This window comes from Zingiber officinale, chromosome 7A (genome assembly GCF_018446385.1).
Source record: "Zingiber officinale cultivar Zhangliang chromosome 7A, Zo_v1.1, whole genome shotgun sequence".
Lineage (NCBI taxonomy): Eukaryota > Viridiplantae > Streptophyta > Magnoliopsida > Zingiberales > Zingiberaceae > Zingiber > Zingiber officinale.
The window spans coordinates 83571091-83593100 of NC_055998.1; the positions used below are offsets into that span (position 1 = coordinate 83571091).

General features: G+C 40.2%; 1 non-coding gene across 1 annotated transcript; it reads right to left on the reverse strand.

The window, feature by feature from the left end:
- Positions 1–10118: 10118 nt before the first annotated feature.
- On the reverse strand, positions 10119–10225 carry LOC122003127. Its single transcript, XR_006117800.1, has one exon. It is a non-coding gene; the product is annotated as a small nucleolar RNA R71 (small nucleolar RNA).
- Between the last annotated feature and the right edge of the window lie 11785 nt (positions 10226–22010).

Below are 22010 nucleotides of genomic sequence, written 5' to 3' on the forward strand. Positions count from 1 at the left end.
GTCATTGGCATCATATGCATGATGCATTTATTGTTTGTGTTTGCTACATTTACTTGCTGCATTTATTTGGATGCATATGATTGACATGCATACAGGATTATGACACTCTCGGTCTGATGACCCAGTTACCTTTATACCTTGATCCTGGTTAGTACAGTTTTCTCCTGTTTTGTTCCAGTTGCATTTATCCTTCTCGTATTCAGGAGACTGTACGCATGATTAGTGTTGTCTATTATTTACTTTATTTTGCATATCAGTTGTACCTGCTGAGTGTTGGACTCACCCCGCCTCCATTGTTGTATTTTCAGGTTGAGGCTGTCTGGAGCAGTTCCAGTTGCTAGTCCCCATCTGCACGTAGTGCTAGTCCTCTGCTGGTCTTGAGTTGTTATTTTATTTTAGTTTATCTATCAGACTTTGTTTTTAGTCTTGTATTGTTTTACTTATGGATATTGTATGGATTCTTATCGTTTGATGTATTTTTGGTGTTTGGATATGTTTTACTACATGCCTGCCTGGACGACAGAAGAGGTGAGTTGATCTTATTGTCGGATTTGAGCTTTATGAGTGTAGTTGAGTAGGGTTGTTTTTGAGTCATGGTATTACTGCTTTGGTTTGCTTATATTTATATAAACTGCGTGGTGATGGTTTATTTACATGTTATTATTCCAGCCGCATGTGGCTGAGGTATATGAGGATGTAGAAAAGTTTCAGATTGTCCGCCGTACAGGGGAGATGCTGTCGAAATTTTCTCGGACAGGGACTCCTCCGGGGCGTGACACACTTAGAGTGTACTAGTGTAATTTATTAGTCAAGATAAACTAATACCTAATTACACTACAACTATTCCAATGGTTTGTTCCTTTCCATCTTAGTCGTGAGCAACTGTTTATAATTTATAAAGAGCTGATAACATGATCTTCTGTGTGTGACACCACACACCATGTTATCTACAATATAAATTAATTGAACAACTACACTTAACATAAATGTAGATATTATTGACCAAAAGTGATTCTTTATCTCAAAATAAATGTTTACAAAAGCTAGACTTTTAGTATACACTCTAACAGGTGTATCCGACTCCAGAACACAATGACTTAGGTGTTTTACATAAAAAACATCATAAGTTTTTAAATGGCTAGGAAGTTGCAACTTGAAGGCATTGTCGTTAATCTTTTATAGTATCTCGCACGGTCCAATCTTTCGATCTTTGAGCTTGTTGTATTCACCAACAGGGAAACGGTCACGAGTTAATACTGTAGGATCGTAAATTCGATAGAGGGGGGGGGGGTGAATATCGAATTAAAAAAAAATCTCGAGTAAGCAATGGAAATAAGAAGTGCGAAAAAGAATGACACAAGTAGTTTTACTTGGTTCAGAGCCTGTGTCGACTCCTATTCCAAGGTCCGCACGCAAGGGTGCTTTTGATGGGCAATCCACTAGCAATTCGAAATCTCTGTTTACAAATAAAGTACAAGAATGCTAATAGAAAAATACTGACAAAAAAAAGAGGAATAAAAAGAGCAGAGCATTGTCATAGTGTCTTCTCAGCGTCGTAGGAGCACAAGAGAGCGAATCGTGAGTTGTTGTCTTGACTCCAGCCTTTACCCTCCTCATATAGGAGGTTTGGGGCGCCTGGAACCTCCAGGGCACCTTGAATATGACATAGCCGAGCCAACCAGGGCGCTCCATGTGGCGAAATGACGTTGCGGATAAAATTTCATCTCCGGGCGCCCGGATCCCTTCAGGGCGCCCGGACCACTCTTCTCCAGAAAATCCTTCTCCTACAAGAAAGAGTTAGTCTGAGGCAAAATGCAAATAATATTATTCTGCAAAACAAAGTGTTAGCACAGTTTAAATTTAACAAGCAGAGTATTAGTTAGATTCCGTCTCCTCGAGATCAGAATCTAGTTACAATCTCGACTTAGATATTCGAAATGGGTCTAAGTCGGATCGACGCCTAATGTTCCCTTCCCGGGAACGCATCCTTACAGTCACTCCCCTCCAGTGACTTGCCTTTACTTACCTGCCAGACGTCCGGTACAACCCTTCGACCCATTTGGGCTTCGTGTCAGCTACTTGGTCAACCCGTCGACCTAGCTGAGCTTTCTTGCAATACTGAGTTAGCATAGTATTAACAGAATTCAAGTATAACATAGGGTTACCTCTTACGGTTGCCTAGCTTCAGTCACTAGGACTTCCATTGCCTGGTTTCACTCACTAGGACTTCCTCCACCTAGCTTCACTCACTAGGGCCCGACTTCACTCACCGGGACTTCCACCACCTAGCTTCACTCACTAGGGTTTGACTTCACTCACCAGGACTCCGACCACCTAGCTTCACTTACTAGGGCCCGACTTCACTCACCGGGACTTCCACCACCTAGCTTCACTCACTAGGGCCTGACTTCACTTACCGAGACTTCCACTTTGCCTAACCTTTGGTTAGGACTTACCTTTGCTAGTCATCTAGTCATGACTAGACTTCTCTCTCCCAAACATCAAGTCCTGTTTGGGTCAACCCTTGGTCATATTGTCAAACATCAAAACCCTAGAGGTCAATTGCACCAACAATCTCCCCTTTTTGATGTTTGACAACTTTCTTAAGTTAGGCTTGAGTCTTTTAAGGGTTAATTCTCAAGATTTGAGAAATTCGAAAAAGTTTGAGAGTAGGTTAGGGATGTTTTTAACTTAACTTAAGATTTTTCTAACTTAAGATATCACTCTCCCCCTTTGGCACACATCAAAAGGATATGAACTTAAGGGTTAGTTTCTATTAGGTTTTGCACCAACAATGTAGTGACTGTGAGGACAAAAGTGACTTTTTGAAAGTTTAAGTTACTTTTTGATAGTGTATTTTCAAAATATTTTTCAAAGTGTTTTCACAAAAATTTGTAAAGCAAAGAGTAATTTTGTAAAAGATTATGAAAATAATTTTTCAAACTTAGTTTCAAAGATTTTCAATAGTAATTTTTTTTAAAAATATTACTTTTAGTCTTTCAATCAGGGCTCCCCCTTAACCTGACACATTCTTAGGACTTCTTGTTAACCACAAGGAAAACTTCCTATGCGTCTAGGGGGTTGGTCCAAATTGAAGGTGAGTTTTCAAAACATTTTAAAAAAAATCATTGTGCATCAACACCTTTTAAGAAGACCTTGTCAACTTAAGTTTTTTTTAAAAAAATGTTTACAAAGTAATAAAATTCTTTTTCAAAATATGTAACAGTTTTTGAGAAGCATAGAGTTTTTTTTATAAAATAAATTTGTAAAATAGTTTTCAAAATAAACAAATTTCAAAATATTTTTTCAAATAAAGTGTGAGAAGGTTATTCAAAATATTTTCGTATTTATAGATTTTTCAAATATTTTTACAAAAATAATTTTTCAAAAGATTTTACAAACATAATTCTCAAGAATACCTCTCCTGACGTCAACACTCCCCCTGAAGTTAACACTGTCTCTGGAGTTAACACTCCCCTAGAAGTCAACACTTCCCTTGAAGTTAACACTAGAATTTGGGTAGATAAGTGTTCTAGGGGATTTAGGGTTAGTAATATAATTATCTCTATATACTTGATATAATTGGTCATTTATTAAACAACTGGTCTAAAAGATAATTAATTTTAGATTTAGGTGCATTAAAATAATTTGTTACTAATTTAATTCTTATTTGTTTAAAATAGTTTAAATTTTGTATTAATAGATTGAGTTAATTTAACGACAATTTTAGTTATAATATTTATTTCATTTTTTGTTTTAAGTAGGATTAATTAAGTTTGTAGTTAGTGTTAATTTGAGGTTGAATAAATTAGTAGATTAATTAATCTGTTATTATTTTTTAAAAAAATTAGGAATTAAGTAAATTAAATAAGTTGTTAATTTTAAGTTGTTAAATCACATTTAAGTAACATAGACTTAAAATTAATTTTAATTTTAATTTAACTTTAAGTTTGGGTTTAGTTTAAGTTTAACTTAATTAAAATTTAATTTTAAAGTTTAATTTTTATTTTAAATTTAAGTTTTATTTTAAGTTTAAAGTTAAATTTGTAACTTAATTTACGTTTTATGTTTAACATAATTAAATTAGTTTAGCAAATTTTAAATTTAATTTAATCAGTATTAATTTAATTAAATTTTTAGTTAAGCTAATTTTAAATTTAATTTCACGGGATACCACGTCAGAAGACCACGAACTCATCATCTTCCTTGTAAGTAACCTCGATCGTCCTTCTTCTAGATTCAAAAGGAAAGTTGGCAGCTCTATTTTCTTCTCGTAACAACTCCAAGGGAAACATAGCCATGTTGGATGGTACGAGATGATTGTTTCACTGGATGCTCCTGCATTAGATGCCCCAGGTTGAAAAGAACTCGTCCTCAAGTTGAAAATAATATCTTCAACATACATAGTCTCCCTTTTCTTTGAATTATCTTCCGATACGACACAAACTACATCCTCAAATAAGACCAAAATCTTATGGTCATCACCTTAGAGTACCTCGTCAACTTCATCATCAAATATCGGTTCACTTAGTACTTCGATATTGTCTTTGTCGTAAATTAGATCATCGAATAATTTGATCTTGTCATCGTCTTCGCTGCCTCCTACAATTGGATGATCGAGAGAGTAGAACTGGTCGTACTCGATGTTGGCGAGGTCCACATGCATCCTCATGGTTGTCTTCGCCGCCATGAGAGGAAGGGGGGACGTAGAGGCACTGGGGAGTTGGTGTTCTCTCGAAATTATAGGTGGTAGGGTGGTTGAACCCGTATTTCTCGAAACCAAACTTGTGCTTGGACAACTCTTCTCGATTGGAAATTAGAGATTTTTCAAAAGGGGAATAAAGGAACTTATGATATTTACGTTCTCGTGTCGCTAGACATTGAGATAACTTTGTGACTTGTCTCTGTAGATACTGAATCTCGTCTTGGGTGCTACGACCATAATGTGAGGCTTCCTCAGCTGGAACCTGCCTTTTACGATCATGACCACGTCTATGACGACCCTCCATTGGATCTTACTGAGCTCTGATACCAACTGACGCCGAGAAAAATATAGATTATTCTGGGGCATGAAGTTACAGAGGGATTAAGAAGAAACAAGAGAGAAATAACGAAATAAGAAGTAGCTCAAGATAGGTTTTTAAAAAAAACCTTCTTGAGAAAATAAGAGCGGGAAATAAAGAACAAAAGAGATGTAGCCATAACGTGGCTTAAGCGAAACCAATTGATTCAATATTAAAATAACTTGTTCCCAAACATCATCTAAGCATAGTTTTATATAGCTTTCAAAACCCTCAAAAAAATATAAATAGAAAAATAACCAACTAGACTTATTCCTTAAGATTTAGGATAAATTAACTATTAAGACACGGTTCCTAAGACTTAGGATAAAATTTAATAAAAAATAAACTAAACTTAATTAACGGATATCTACTTAAAAAAATCCCAATTTTGGATTCTCTCTTGCATCAATAACCTAAACTCCCCCTCAAGGCATGCCTAGTTGGCACAACTTAGCTCAACCTTGTAAACTTTTGGGAGACATAATAGTCTAAGCTCCCCCTCAATCCAATACACTCTCTAAGATTGAATTTGATAAGTTAATCAACCATAATAGCACATATTCAAATTAGAGAGTTTGGAAATGAAAAGATTCAAGAGAGATCTGATTCACATAATATACCAAATAGTCATAACCATGAAAAGCCACACACTAACACATATTGCATACTGAAAATTTTAAAGTTACTACAAGAGTGTTTTATGGTGTTTGAGATGGATATATAGATAAAAAAAGTCTAAGTAGAAATTACACTCAACACCATCTATAAGCAGCACTACATCTAAGCATCATCACTAGGTGGTGGAGGAGGAGGGCTTTGGTACTCCAGATCCCAACGTCTCATCATCTGATACATCTCTAACTAATGCTGCTGAGAGGCACTCAAGTCCTGGCGGATCCCTTGAATCTCTCGGCGAACTATCTCCTCTAGATGAGTCATTCGATCTCCTAATGTCATAAGTGTCGGATCTGGAGGAGGAACATCTTTCGCCTCGTGGTCAGAGTCTATTGCAGCCTGTCCATGCCTAGGACTCCAGACCATCACACCCTGACGTCTGATGTGCATAGATTATATAGCCTTCTATACATGTTTTGATGCACATCTACTTGTATTTCATGAGTATAATCTATGTTTATTGTATCCTATTTCATTATAATGTCATATTTCTACTCCTTTTATTTAGAGATCTACTTTTGGATTGTTTTCATTGATAGGACATAATTTAGAGCAAAAATGGAGCAAAAGATGTACATTGGAGCAACTTGTGAAAATCAAGCTTAGGCCGTGTGAAACCACATGATCATGTGTTCTTACCCATGGCGAAGCAAGCTCAGGCTGTGTGAAACTACACGACCGTACTCTTTACCACATGAAAATCAAGCTCAGGCTGTGTGAAACCACATGGTCGTGTCCCTTCTCTCATGGCCAGGCAGCACATGACAGTGCCAAATGACACAACCGTGCCATTCTTCCAGAGCCGAGGAAGACCCTGGTCGTGTGATTTCACACGACCATGTCTTTTATCCAGAGAAGAGGAAGACCACGGCCGTGTGGCTTCCACACAACCATGTGGCAGAGAAGCTGAGGCTGTTCCATGCCAAAATAGAGCCATATTGAATTCTAAGCAGATTATAGACCAATCATAAAATAGTTATAACTTTGCTCTCGACTAGAGTTATGGGCTGTTCTTTATACCAAAACGTAGCTAACTTCAAGATCTACAACTTTACTTCAAGTTCAATAGAGATAAAGTAGAGTTTAGCCATGCTAAAAGGAATGGTTGTGCCTCTAAACTGCGGCTTCATCAGGACCTTCACCCAAACTGTAGATCAAATTTTGAACTACCATAACTTTCGGTTCGGTTTGAGCCAGGTCTCAATCTAAATATCAGATTGTAGATAATTTCAAGGGATATAACTTTGGTTTAGGATGAATTATGAAAAAAATAGGGTTTAAGGGTTGAAAAACTCAGTTTACCAGACCCCTATAATCCTGGTTTTCCTGGGTAGTTTAGAGGAGATATAGAAGGGTCAAGAACCTCATTCTTTGACTCATCTTGGGTTTGGGACTTCATCCCTCTCCTTGGGTAAGGGCTCTACCCTTAGGGGAAAACCCTAGAGATGTCATCTTCATCATCTCCGATGATCCGTCCACCTTCGGAGCAAGAAGTCCAACCTATAAGATCGACGTCACACCGATAAGTATTCTCTTCTCTCTCAACCTTGTTTTGAGTTGTAGATGCTAAACTTATCATCTCTTGGTTGTTTCTTCTTTTCTATGGAGTAGTTTCTCTAGATCTAGGATATAGGAAGTAACTATGATGCGATGTGATATATGAACTATGTATTTGGACATTTCCTTATTCAATGAAGTATTTATGTCATGTTCTATGTATGTTGTGCCTTCTATGTGTTTGATGAAATGTGTGAATGGTGCAAACATGTAGATGTGTGATGTACGCAGATTATATATGTTATTTTATATGGTTTAACACACATCTTCTTGCTTTCATCGCATATGATCTATGTGTTTACACCCTTTTCTATCATATTTACATTTTGTCTAGAGATCTGCTCGGTGTCTATTTACATTTTCAGGAGTAGTTTGGAGCAAAAAAGAATGCTCAAGACATACAAGAAGATCTAATGAAGTCGAGGAATGGAGTACCCAAGACAAAGGAGCAAGCAACAACCCAAAATGACCCTGCCCATGCCTTGAGGCACGGGCCAGAGGAGGTGGCTATGCCATTGGCCACGACTAAGGAGCAAGGAAGGAACCTGGCCATGCCAAATGACATGGCCAAGGAAAGAATCTAGAGAAGAATTGAGCTTGGTTGTACCTTGAGGCACGACCATGCCTCCAAGAAACCAAAAGATTTCCAGGTTTGAAGAATTGGCCATGCCAAAAGGCACGATCAAGAAGCTTGCCCATGTAAAATCCAGAGCTAGATTGGGTTTATCCATTCCTTGAGGCACGACCGCACCTCCAGATACCCAGTTTTAAAGAACTGGTCATGCCAAATGACAGCCAAAGAAGATAAAGCAGAGCAAGCTTTGCTTGGGCCGTGCCAAATGAAATGGCTGTGTGCTTGAAGCCAGAGCCAAGTTGGCTCTAGCCGTGCTAAAAGGCACGACCAGATGCCTAGAATGTGGCTTGGCCATGCCTAGAGGCACACCCAGCCCGTGCGTCACCTTTATAAGAGGGGCACTTCATCTCCTTCAAGAGCAGGGAAGTTTGGTGGATGGGAGGAGACCATCTAGGTCAAATCCTTACATTCTGAGGCATCATCTAGACGATTTGAGGCTATTTTGCTACTCTATCCTCGTTGACATGCCAAGATTTGCATCCAACACTTCACTCGACGTCAAAGGATAAGATTTCCTCTCCCTACTCTTGGATTTCTATGTATTTGAGTCTTTAGATTATATTTCTAGCTATTATGGAGTAGATTTCTATTGTTCTAGGACGTAGGATGTAATTGTAATGTATGGATGCTGTAAACTCTATGCATTGTCAATTTCCTAGTTTGATGAAGCTTGTATGCACTTGTTCTATTTGATGAAATGATTGTATGAAGACTTTCTTTATGAACATTAATTTGTCTATCTAGATTGCATTTCTGTATGCATAGATCTTATTTCTGTATTGGATACATTGTTGTGTATCTAAATCTGAGCATGAATCTGATTTTTCATTAGATAGATATGTAGATTGTTACCTTTTCTGAGTGTATGTTCCGATATAGCTCGACATGGCCTTAAGATACTTGTTTGGAGTTGAGTATCTAAAGTAACTATCCTTCTTTATAGAATGTAATCTCCTAAGAGAGAATGATTCTATGTATAGATAAGTCTATCACTTTATCTAATGGACTTCCCCTAATCATGTGCTACACAAGTGACCTACGTAATCTAGAGACGTATACTCGAGGGAGACCTTGTGACAGGAGGTACTCTACTAAAACCTAGACTCTCTAAGTTTCTTCTTCACTTGATGGCATATTTGGTTACTGGCAGGGGAAGTAGTCTGATACACTGTCGCTGGGTGGAATTCGGTAGCTCTTTTGGTTGTGTAGCAAACATGCAAACTAAGGACTAGGAATAGGTTAATTCATAGAATAACATCCACCATTATAATGAAACATTCGACCTAGAATATTTGCTGAACTAGAGACTTCCTCAATTTATTTTATTTTACTTCTTCATTTGATCGAAAATCTCAAAACAACCTATTATCAATTTTATCTAGTTAGATTCGAAGTGTAGGACCAACTAACATTTAAGTTTCAATTCTCGTGGGATAAACTTATAAATTTTATTACTTGACAACAATCGTGCGCTTGCGATTATCACACATCAATTTTTTGGTGCCGTTGTTGGGGATTGAATGTTTTAAATCTAGTTAGCTTACATCAGAGTTTATCTAGATAATTCTTTGATTCTTTAGTTCTTTAATTCTTTAGTTCTTCTTTATCTTTCCTTATTGCATTTTAATTCTGCCATTTAAATCTTGTATTTTGTTTTCTTCAAAACAAACAACAAAATTCTAGCTTGTTTCTTATTGGTGTATTTGTGTATGCAAAGAAATTCTATAGATCTTTTGCCCATTGATCCTAAGATCGACCGAACATTTTATCGAAGATTAAATTTGCAAAAGAACCGACAAGAACAAGAGCAAATAACCATGGCAAACAAACCTTTGAAAGATTATGCTGCACCTTACGCGGGAGGACCTAGATTCAGTATCTCCAGGCCTACAGTTGAGGCCAATCAGTTTGAATTAAAGTCAGCTTTCATTTCCATGGTTCAGTAACACCAATATGGCAGTGGTCCGATGGAGGACTCAAACCATCACCTTGATAATTTCAACGAATTATATATCACAATGCACATCAATGGGGTTAATCCAGAAGCCATCAAATTATTATTGTTTGGTTTTTCTTTGAGAAACAGAGCAAAGACTTGGCTGAAATCCTTGCCTCCAAATAGTATCACTTCTTGGGCCCAGTGTGAGCAAGTTTTTTTGGACAACTTTTTTCCACCAAGCACGACAACACATCACAGAAATTTAATTGCAAGTTTCAAGCAAACAGATTCTGAATCTCTCTATGAAGCTTGGGATAAGTTTAAGGGAATGCTGAGAGACTGCCCACATTACGGATTGGAGAAGTGGCACGTGATTCACACCTTCTACAATGGTATTAATTATCAGACAAAGGTTTCCTTGGATTCTACCACAGGCGGTGCACTAATGAACAAGAGACTTGATGAAGCTGAAGATATCATTGAGAGTGTGGCTTAGAATCACCACTAATGGGCCTCAGAAAGGAGCTCAGAAGCAATCAAGATTTGGAAAATATAGTGTGGATGCCTTAGACTTAATTACTAGAAAGCTTGATTGTCATGCCCCGGAGGAGTCCCTGCCAGAAGAAATTTCGGCAGCATCTCCCCTGTACGGGTGACAATCTGAAACTTTCTACAACATAGTCATACTCGGCTAACACGGCCGGAACATAGCAATAATAAAAATAAGCAAACACCCACGCAGTTTTATAGTAAAACTAAACTAATGCAACGATAAGGAAAACCAAGTCAAAAATCCTACTCAACTACACCCATAAAGCTCAAAACTTATATCCTACTCACTACACCCATAAAACTCAAATCTCGACGCAATAAAATCAACTCACCTCTTCTGCCGTCTAGGCAGCATGTAGTAGAACAAATCCAATAAAACCCATCGACAAATAAAATAAAACCAAACCATATTCATAGAAATAAAACTAGTACAAGTCTAAATAGTACAATAAAAATAAACCAAACAAATATCCTCGCGAACTGCAGGGGGACTAGTGACTGGAACACCTTCGGACGGCCTCAACCTGGAAATAGTAATAACCACGGGGTGAGTCAACTCCTCAGTGGATAAATACTGACATGCATAGTAAGAAATATAACAAATAGCACTAATTATGGGTACAGTCTCCTGGTATAAGAAGGATAAATACAAACTGAAATAAATAGGAGAACAACTGTACTAACCAGGACTTGGTGTATGGATAATAAACTGAGAGGTGTAGGAATCCTATATGCATGCCAAAAAAATGCATCCATCCAATATACAACATACAAGTGCAGCAAACACAAGCAATAAATGCATTAATGCGTATGATGCCAATGACATGTCCTGGTCACCCCTACTGCTAGTCAGCCATCTCACACACGATGGTGAGACTGAGTGAGTAGGGCTGCAATAACCGTGCACTCTGCCATCACTGCTCCTGATGAGTGACCGAGTGGATGGGATGTTGTCAGAGTACACCTATCCTCCTACCCCAAATCATAAGTGGGGGAGCGCAATGCTCTCATCTTCCTGAGCAAGTCCAGAGGAGGGATCCCTGCCGGCTACCACGCTGCGTCACACTACCCATGAGCAGACCAACGAAGCCAAACAGAGCAAACTGTCTGCCGGTTACCACGCTGCGTCTTTAGACCAGCGGAGCCTAACAGAGTAGAACTGTTTGTGGCTACCACGCTGAGTCACCGGACCAGCGGAGCCTAACAGAAGAATTGCCACACGCTTGCCTGACATACCACTAACCCATGAGTGGTGGTGTGTGCAGTTCTATGTAACTGGCGATGTGCTCAATAATAATGGAGTTGACTATCGCATAGCATGAAATCATGTGAGATGGTGCATGACACTAAGTATGGAAATATCCTGAACCTATCCATCTCTATGTGTACCATAGGATAAAGAATCAAATAAAAGGTACATAGATCAGATAAGGTATAAAAACCTAGGTCCTGAACATAATAAGACATGGTATGTCATTACCTAAAGGTCATATATAAGCAAGGAATATGAATGTAATGGTAAGAGATAAATACAGCATGCTCAGGTAATAAATAATGACAAACCGATACAACAAGAAACATAAATATTACTACTTGTTAATTATTACTAAGCATATCATCATGACATATCAAAATAGATAAGTCTAGGTACCCACCTCCAATAGAAAGAATCATATCCGAAATAGATCCCTCGTCGAGACACCGTCTCGAGTCAAAGTCCTATGATATCAAACAGATAATGTATTTAGCTATATAGTTAAATAAAATCTCCAAACCTATTTAATAATCTTATCCTTCCCTTATTTTAAAAATCTTTGAATTAAACAAATTCTAACTATCCATTCAGATTAGGACTTGAAATAAGCATAATCAATCACCTAAGCCAATACTCACCTATCCAATAATGTTTATTGATAGCTCACGACCAGAGGGATTCACGATCGGAGAAAAAAAATAGTGACCTGATTTGTGGATCACCCTCAATAGGAATGGCTGAAGCTACAAAGATCGATCAACCAATTAAGCACAATATACTAATACAGAAAATGCGATCAGATCCTTACAAGTCTGATACCAAACACGTAGTACCCCCAAATCAAGTCTGAAGCTTCCTCTCTGGTGAAATCCGAATGCTAGTGTGGTGCCGGGCCGAGACAGAGAAGGGTGGTGATGCTGCTAGGGCACAACTCACTGATACAACAAGGAAGACAGGAAACGAGGTCGGCACCGTGAAACGGATCTAAGGCAGAGATGCGGTGAGGAGGGCTGGGATCTGGAGAAAGAAAGACTCAGTGGCTCTAGTGATGGTTGGCGCAGACCTCACAGCGACAGCGGAAGACAGATCTAGGGCATGACGACAATAGTCGGAGGGGGCATGGTGGCAGTCTACTGTGGCGACTGGGCGAAGCAAGAAGGAGAGGTGAAGGTTTGGGGCTCACTGTGTTAGTGTTGTCTAGCAAATGGGGGCAGCGGCGCAGAGGCTATCGAGAGGAGGATCGACAATGCTCTGCCGGAAGAGAGGAAGAGATGGGGTAGCAGAAGCTTGGCTGGCGTTGGCGATCTGCGCCATTGCTCGGCGAGGAGGAAGAGAAGGAGGTTTTGACGCTGCTCCGTGAGGCGGACTACAGAGAGGTTAGGGAAGAGCTTGGGAAGAAGAAGAAGGAGATGCTAAGAACCCTCGGCCATGGCTTAAAATCGCGAGGGAGAAGGGAAACCGCCGCGTGCGGTTAGGGCAAATGAGTTCGACGGCTCGTCGCGAGCAGAAGGGTTGGGTGAGGGCTTTGGCGTCACGAGGGAAGGGAAACGAAGGAGAGAGAAAAAAGAAAAAAGAAAAAAGAAAAAAGAAAAGAATAAAATAAAAGGAAATATTTAAAAAAAATCAAACATTTCCTCGCTAAAACGGGGAGCCTAAACAGGCTTTCCCGGGGCCCAATTTTATCCACGTAAACTCATCCATACGACCTCTGAAAAATTCCAAAAAAATTTCTAAAAATTCTGAAAAATTCCATAATGGTTATCTGCCTAGTTTTAGTATTTTACATTCTCCCCCACTAATAAAAATTTGGCCCCCAAATTTTATTATCTACCATCAGCAAGTACTAACAACAGATAAAAAGTATAAATACTGAACAAAAAATAACCCACATATCTCAAATGAAAAGATGGGGGTATCAAGCTCGGATAGTATTCTCGAGCTCCCAAGTAGCCTCCTCGTCTGAATGATGCTGCCATTCGACTTTAACCAGTCAGATAGTCTTATTCTACAGCTGGCGCTCTTTCCGGTTCAGAATCCGTACCGGAACCTCCTCATAGGTAACGTCAGGCTGAACGAGAACTGAGATATCTGTTAGCACATGTGTCGGGTCGGGTATGTATCTCCTCAGCAAAGACACGTGGAATACGTCGTGGACGCTTGCTAGGGACGGTGGTAGTGCCAACTGTTAGAGTGTATACTAAAAGCCTAGCTTTTGTAAACATTTATTTTGAAATAAAGAATCACATTGGTCAAACATATCTACATTTATGTTAAGTATAGTTGTTTAATTAATTTATATCGTAGATAACATGGTGTGTGGTGTCACACATAGAAGATCATGTTTTCAGTTCTTTATAAATTATAAACAATTGCTCACGACTAAGATGGAAAGGAACAAACCATTGGAATAGTCGTAGTGTAATTAGGTATTAGTTTATCTTGACTAATAAATTACACTAATACACTCTAAGTGTATTGAGTAGTGTTGGGTGTTTCAGGCCACGAAAACCCCGAAACCCCCGCCACCGGATCCGTGCGAAGATAAAACTTTCGAAAACTTATGAGTACAAGTTTCTAAACCTCAATCTACAGTATATCTACAAAGGATAAGGAATATACCCTTGATGCGAAGCCCTTCGCAATCCCGCTTGTCCTCGGTTCGCCGGATCTCGAAAGTGTCAAAGTAGACACTTCTCTATGTGTATCCACACAAGCAAGAGATGGAGAAAAACCTCTAAGGATGTGCTAGCAACCTTAGAGATCAGTAAGGGAGGAGAGGGAGAGCAAGAAGAAAACTCTAGAGGAAGAAGAAGATGGAGTTACACAAGAAAAATAAAACTCACTCCTTGAATAAAAGTGGCCGGCCACTTTAGGTGGAGTTGTAACCTCCATGGAAGGCCAAGAGTCACAACTCTTGGTAACTCCCATGAGGTGGCATCCCACTTAAGCAACCTTGATGATGTGGAGCATCATCTTTGACCCACTCAATGCCAACTCACCAATGAGGTGGCAAATGGTCAAGTCAAACTTGACCTTTCATCTTCCTCTCAAGTCAAGTCAAACTTGACCACTTCTCTCTTTTGGTTGATCTAATCTAACCATTGGTTCAAGTCAATTTTAATTTAATGAATCTCTATTCATTGAATTAAATTAATTCAATGAGTCTAAGTCCAAATTAGACTCATCTAATACATGAACCAAATTGAGTCCAACTCAATTAGCCTACTTTGGATTAATCTTAATCCAATTTGGTTCATCACATGAACCTAATCCTTTAGGTTCATCAAATGAACCTAATCTCCATCTAATTGCCCTTTGTGTGTGACCTTATAGGTTCTTATAACGTTAGCAATGCTCCTAAACCCTTTTAGAAGCATAAGTAATGAGCGGTATCTAGCAACACATCATTACTACCCAAGTTATAAGAATGTTGAGATCCAACATCACCTTGTGACTACTAATTGTGACTCCTCACAATATATGACAAGTGTCCTTCTAACCTAGACATCTAGATTGATCAATGTGAGGCATAGACCGTGTCATCTTCTGACCAATCTAAATCTTGATCTCCAAGTAGACTCGCTAAATCAAATGAGCTCAATATCTCATATTGACTCATTTGGGTATGGCCATGCACTTCATGGTCTCACTCTATCAAGAATATCGATGTCGCTCCCGTCATATAGGAGGGATAGATCCCATCTACATCCCACTGCATAATTCGTTACATACCCAGTAATCGCCTTTATAGTCCACCCAGTTACGGGTGACGTTTGACGAAACCAAAGTACATAACTCCTTATGTAGGGATCCATGGTGACTTCAGGTCCAAGGATTAGTAGTCATACTAATAGTCACATGAGAAAGTATATGACACTCATATAACGATCCATGATACTTTCTCATGGCGGGTCATTCAGTATACATTCTCCAATGCATACCCATGTGTCAACTTGATATCTCTATATCCATGACTTGTGAGATCAAGTCATCGAGTTGACCTACATGCTAGTCTCATCGCACTAACATTGTCCCTGAATGTTAATACTCGACTAGGAATGATTAAGAGTAGTGTTCCCTATATCATCTTACTATCAGTTCAACTAACCGATTGATATAGGTGAGACCTTCTACTCAAGGACGCTATTATACTTAGTTTATTTGGCAACAATACAAGTAAGTATAATGACCAACACAAATGCCTTTATTTATATAAGAATATGATACAATAAGTCCATAATATAATCATCAAATGATTGGCTCTAGGGCTCTAACTAACAATCTCCCACTAGCACTAGTGCCAATCAGTGTAAGCTCTAAGCCCCAATGACCTAGTGTGACCATCATGCTTCCTCTGTGCCAAAGCCTTGGTCATGGGATCTGCGATGTTAGCCTCTGTAGGTACTCTGCATATCTTCACATCTCCTCTCTTGATAATCTCTCGAATGAGATGGAAGCGCCGTAGTATGTGTTTGGTCCGCTGGTGTGAGCGAGGTTCCTTCGCCTGTGCTATAGCTCCATTGTTGTCACAATAGAGCTCAATAGGGTCAGCGATACTGGGAACCACCCCAAGTTCAGTGATGAACTTGCGGATCCAAACTGCCTCCTTTGCTGCCTCTGATGCAGAAATGTACTCGGCCTCTGTCGTAGAATTAGCTACTGTGTCCTGCTTCGAACTCTTCCAGCTCACAACACCACCATTTAAGCAAAATACGAACCCTAACTACGATCGATAATCATCTTGGTTGGTTTGGAAGCTAGCATCACTGTAACCATTTACAGCTAGCTCGTCACTGCCTCCATATATCAAGAAATATTCTTTAGTCCTTCTTAAGTACTTAAGAATATTCTTGACCGCTATCCAGTGACTTTCACCTGGATTTGACTGGTATCTGCTCGTCATGCTCAAAGCATACGAGACATCAGATCGAGTACATAGCATGGCGTACATGATAGATCCTATGGCTGAGGCATAAGGGATCTGATCCATGCGGTCTCTCTCCTCTCTAGAAGAGGGACCTTGAGTCTTCGAAAGACTCAAGCCATGTTACATCGGTAGAAATCCCTTCTTGGAGTTCTGTATGGCAAACCGAAGGAGTACCTTGTCAATATATGTACTCTGACTTAGGCAAGCAATCTCTTAGATCTATCTCTATAGATTTGTATCCCTAAAATGCAGGATATCTCACCTAAGTCCTTCATTGAGAAGCAACTCCCTAGCCAGGTCTTGACAGACTGAAGCATAGGGATGTCCTTCCCAATGAGTAGTATGTCATCCACATACAATATGAGGAAGACAACTATATCTCCTACAACCTTCTTGTAGACACAAGGTTCATCTTCGTTCTTGATGAAACCAAACTGTTTGATTGCATCATCGAATCGAAGATTCCAGCTTCGAGAAGCTTGCTTTAGTCCATAAATGGACCTATGCAGCTTGCATACTCTGCTAGTATGCTGTGGATTTACAAAACCCTCAGGTTGTGTCATGTACACATCCTCGAGTAAGTTTCCATTTAGAAACGCGGTTTTGACATCCATCTGTCATATCTCATAGTCATGGTAGGCTGCAATAGCAAGCATGATCCGAATGGACTTAAACATCGCTACTGGAGAAAAAGTTTCATCATAGTCAATACCATGAATCTGCTTGAAACCTTTAGCTACCAAGCGACCCTTATAAAAAAAGTCCATCCATGTCAGTCTTTCTCTTAAAGACCCACTTACACCCAATGGGTTTTACCCCTTCAGGTGGATCAACCAAAGTCCATACTTGGTTGGTGTACATGGATTCCATTTCGGATCTCATGGCCTCTAGCCATTTCTCGGAATCTGGTCTCATCACAGCTTCCTGATAGGTGGTAGGCTCATCCTCTATGAGCATAACGTCATCATGGTCAGACAAGAGAAATGAGTATCTCTCAGGCTGACGACGTACCCTATCAGACCTGCGAAGAGGTATGTCTACTTGAACTGGTTGTTGTTCCTCAACTCCTTGTAGAACAACATCATCCACAATACTTTGTGGTTCCAGTTCAACTTCCATCGAGGCTTCAGTGCTATTGTTCGCATCTTGAACTTCTTCAAGATCGAACGTACTCCCACTAGTTTTTCTAGAAACAAAGTCCCTTTCTAGAAAGACTCCAGTCTTTGCCATAACTACCTTGTGCTGACTGGGAATGTAGAAGTAATATCCCTTAGTTTCCTTGGGATATCCAATGAAATAGCACTTGTCGGATTTGGATCCTAATTTGTCTGAGACTTGATGTCTAATGTAAGCCTCGCAACCCCAAATCCTCATGAAAGACACCTGGGCATCTCTCCCAGTCCATATCCTATATGGTGTCTTAATCACGGCCTTGGATGGAACTCGGTTGAGTATAAAAGCTGCCGTGTCTAGAGCATAGCCCCAAAGAAATGTCGGAAGATCTGTGTGACTCATCATAGATCGTACCATATCTAATAGGGTACGATTCCTCCTTTCGGATACACCATTCCACTGTGGTGTTCCAGGAGGAGTGAGTTGGGATAGAATCCCACACTTAGCTAGATAGTCACGAAACTCATGGCTGAGGTATTCTCCATCTCGATCTGATCGAAGTATCTTAATACTCTTGCCAAGCTGGTTCTGTACTTCATTCTTGAATTCTTTGAACTTTTCAAAGGATTCTGACTTATGTGTCATCAAGTACACATAACCATATCTACTGAAGTCATCAGTAAATGTAATGAAGTACCTATAACCGCCTCTAGCAGCAACATTGAAAGGGCCACGTACATCACTATGTATAAGACCTAACAAATCAGTCGCTCTTTCGCTGTGCCCACTAAAGGGAGTCTTGGTCATCTTGCCTAGTAGGCATGACTCACACGTCTCATAAGATTCAAAATCAAATGAGTCCAGCAAACCATCCTTATGGAGCTGGGATAAGCGCTTGTCATTTATATGACCTAAGCGACAGTGCCAGAGATAGGTTTGGTTCAGGTCATTTGACTTGAACCTCTTGGTATTTATGTTATAGATAGGGCTTTCAAGGTCTAGAATGTAGAGTCCGTTCATCAGAGGTGCACTACAATAGAACATATCTTTTAAATATACTGAACAACATTTGTCCTTTATTATAAAAGAGAAACCTTTTTTGTCCAAACAAGAAACTGAAATTATATTTTTAGTTAATGCAGGCACATAACAACAATCATCCAACTCTAATACAAGCCCAGAGGGTAGAGATAGAAAATAAGTCCCTACAGCAACAACAGCAACCCGTGCTCCATTACCTATGCGTAGGTCCACCTCGCCCTTCGCCAATGCCTTGCTATTTCTCAGCGCCTGCACATTAGTACAAATGTGAGATGCACATTCGGTATCTAATACCCATGATGAAGAAATAGATAGATTGACTTCTATAACATATATACCTGAAGTGGATGTCTCACTTCGCTTCTTCTTAAGATCTTCTAGGTACACCTTGCAGTTCCTCTTCCAGTGCCCGGTCTAACCGCAGTGGAAGCAGGTAGCATCCTTGGCGACCCCTCCTTTAGGCTTCAGTGCCTTGCCTTTGCCCTTGGCTTGGGACTTTCCTTTGTCGTTGGGCTTGCCCTTGCCCTTGTGTTTCTGAACCATCAGAACAGAGTGGGACTTTGCCTTCTTAAGGTTCAGCTCAGCAGTTCTTAATATGCTAAGCAGCTCGGGCAGTGGCTTGTCAATTTCGTTCATATTGTAGTTTAGAACGAATTGACTATAGCTATCCGGCAAGGATTGCAAGATCAGGTCAGTGGCCAGAATCCCAACCTCTGTAGGTTTTCTATATACCCAATCATTTTGAGTACATATGGGCCTACGGGAGCCCCATCTGTCATCTTGCACTGAAATAGTGCCCTTGAGATCTCAAATCTCTCATGCCTCGCTTGTCCTTGATACAGTTGACGAAGATTTTCAACCATATCGTAAGCACCCATCAACTCGTGTTGCTTCTGAAGCTCAGAGTTCATGGTCGCGAGCATTAGACAGGACACATCTAATGCGTCATCTTGATGCTTCTTGTAAGCTTCTTTGTCAGCTCGCGGGGCATTGGCAGGAGGAGCCTCTAGAATGGGCTGCTCCAGAACGTACAGTTTACGTTCCTGGGTGAGAACTATTCTTAAGTTTCTGTACCAGTCCAGGAAATTTGCTCCATTGAGCTTGTCCTTCTTAAGAACAGAACGCAAGGAGAAAGAGTTCGTATTCGACGTCATGGTTATCTACAACAGAAAAATGCAGAAAATAAATATCATATTCTTTTAAATCATTTAATTAGGCCTTTAACTAAATGATGCTCCCACTGAATTCTATAATTCATGTGAGACAAGATCCACATCATACTAACCCTTGAGTTAGCTTTGGCTAATACGCCCAAGATTTAGTATGATTGGTAGGTAACGATTTACCAATTACATCTCTATGCAACTCTTGTTTATAGGATCATTATCCGCAGTTATATTAAAACTTGAGTTAGCTTTGACTAATACGCCCAAGAATTAATATAAATGTGATTATGTCCTATATTTCCAACCGTTGGAAGAATGCCTATAGTTGTACTCGATCCAACCGAGTTAACTAGGAATACTCAATCTAATTGAGTTTGTATTCGCCCATGCGTTGATAAGCGGGACCAAGATTGTCCCTCCGTACCCTACCAAGATAATATGTGTTGCTTTGCTTTGGCAGATTCAACAACACATGTGATCGAGGTAGTGATAGGTATCACGACACAGTAGGTATTAGAGTTGACGCGATTTAGATCTAATCTAATCGTCGATGTGTATCAATTACGTGATAGATCTAATCTAATCGAAAGGGTGCATATTGTACACGATTTAGATCTAATCTAATCGTTATGCACTAATTAATTACTAATCATGCATCACATACACACAAGCAATTAATTAAATTAATTCGTGATTAGTCATGGCTATACTACGATCTTCTCAAGCCAATGAGAAGATCGGATGGTCAACCTAGGGTCAATAGCTTCTCAAGCTCCTCCCTTTGACCACCTTGTGTTGCTCGCGCCTTCCTCGTAACTCCGTCTCGAGTGGACCTTCCCCGGCTCCAATTTTGTACATTACAATTTTGAAACTCGAGTTACATTCGAGTCTAAACTAATTTACAACAAGAATAAATAGAGAAAGGCATGACACGCAGGTTGCGTATCAAAAATACAACACACACAATCACATGACGGCACGCAGGCCATATTATGAATTACAACACAAAATATACCAATCCAATTGGGTCTTTTTGGGCCATGACTATCACAAATTATACATAATTCTAAATTATGTATTTTCTATAATTTTCTACAATTTTAATACCAATTTTTACAATTTTTATGAGTAAAAATTCACGGCGGTCCCGTTTAGCGGTTTTCGGGCGTAATCGCGGAATGAATCCCCTTGTGGGGCCAGGGGCAGCGCCCCTACCCGCGATCTAACCATTGCGAGTGTCCCTAAGCGATCCTACAGCACCTTAGTCCACTGTCCCAAAATGTTTTGGGGGCGAAACCTTGCCGTTTCGGAAAAAGCTTCTCGGTAGTCGAAGCCTACAAGTGTTGAAACACTTGTGCTTCGCTTCTACGAGAAAAATGTTGGTGCGGTTAGCACTAACGGTCTAACTCAGGTTTTGATGAATGACAAATCAGGTTAAGTTAGGTTTGTTGTTGTCTGACACTTTTATCAAGTGTGCAGGAAAAGTCCAGCTAGGTCGACGGGCTGACCGGATAGCTGGCGAGAAGTCCAAGCGGGTCGACGGGCTGACCGGACGCTTGGCGAGAAGTCCAGCTAGGTCGACGGGCTGACCGGATAGCCGGCGAGAAGTCCAGCTAGGTCGACGGGCTGACCGGATAGCTGGCGAGAAGTCCAAGCGGGTCGACGGGCTGACCGGACGCTTGGCGAGAAGTCCAGACGGGTCAACGGGCTGACCGGACGTCTGGCAGGTAAGTGAGGTAAGTCACTGGAGGGGAGTGACTGCGAGGACGCGTTCCCGGGTAGGGAACATTAGGCGTCGATCCGGCTTAGATCCATTTCGGATATCTGAGTCGAGATCGTGACTAGATTCCGGTCTCGGAAAGACGGAATCTAAGTCATACTTTGCTCATCTATAAAACTGTGCTAACATTCTTTGCTGCAGGGTACATTTGCCTCGGACTAACCTTTTCTTGCAGGAGAAGGACTTTCTGGAGAAGAGGGGTCCGGGCGCCCGGAGGTCCGGGCGCCCGGAAGGGATCCGGGCGCCCGGAAGGCAAATTTCATCCAGCCGAGTCGTCGCCACGTGGAGCATCATGGTTTGTGCAGCTA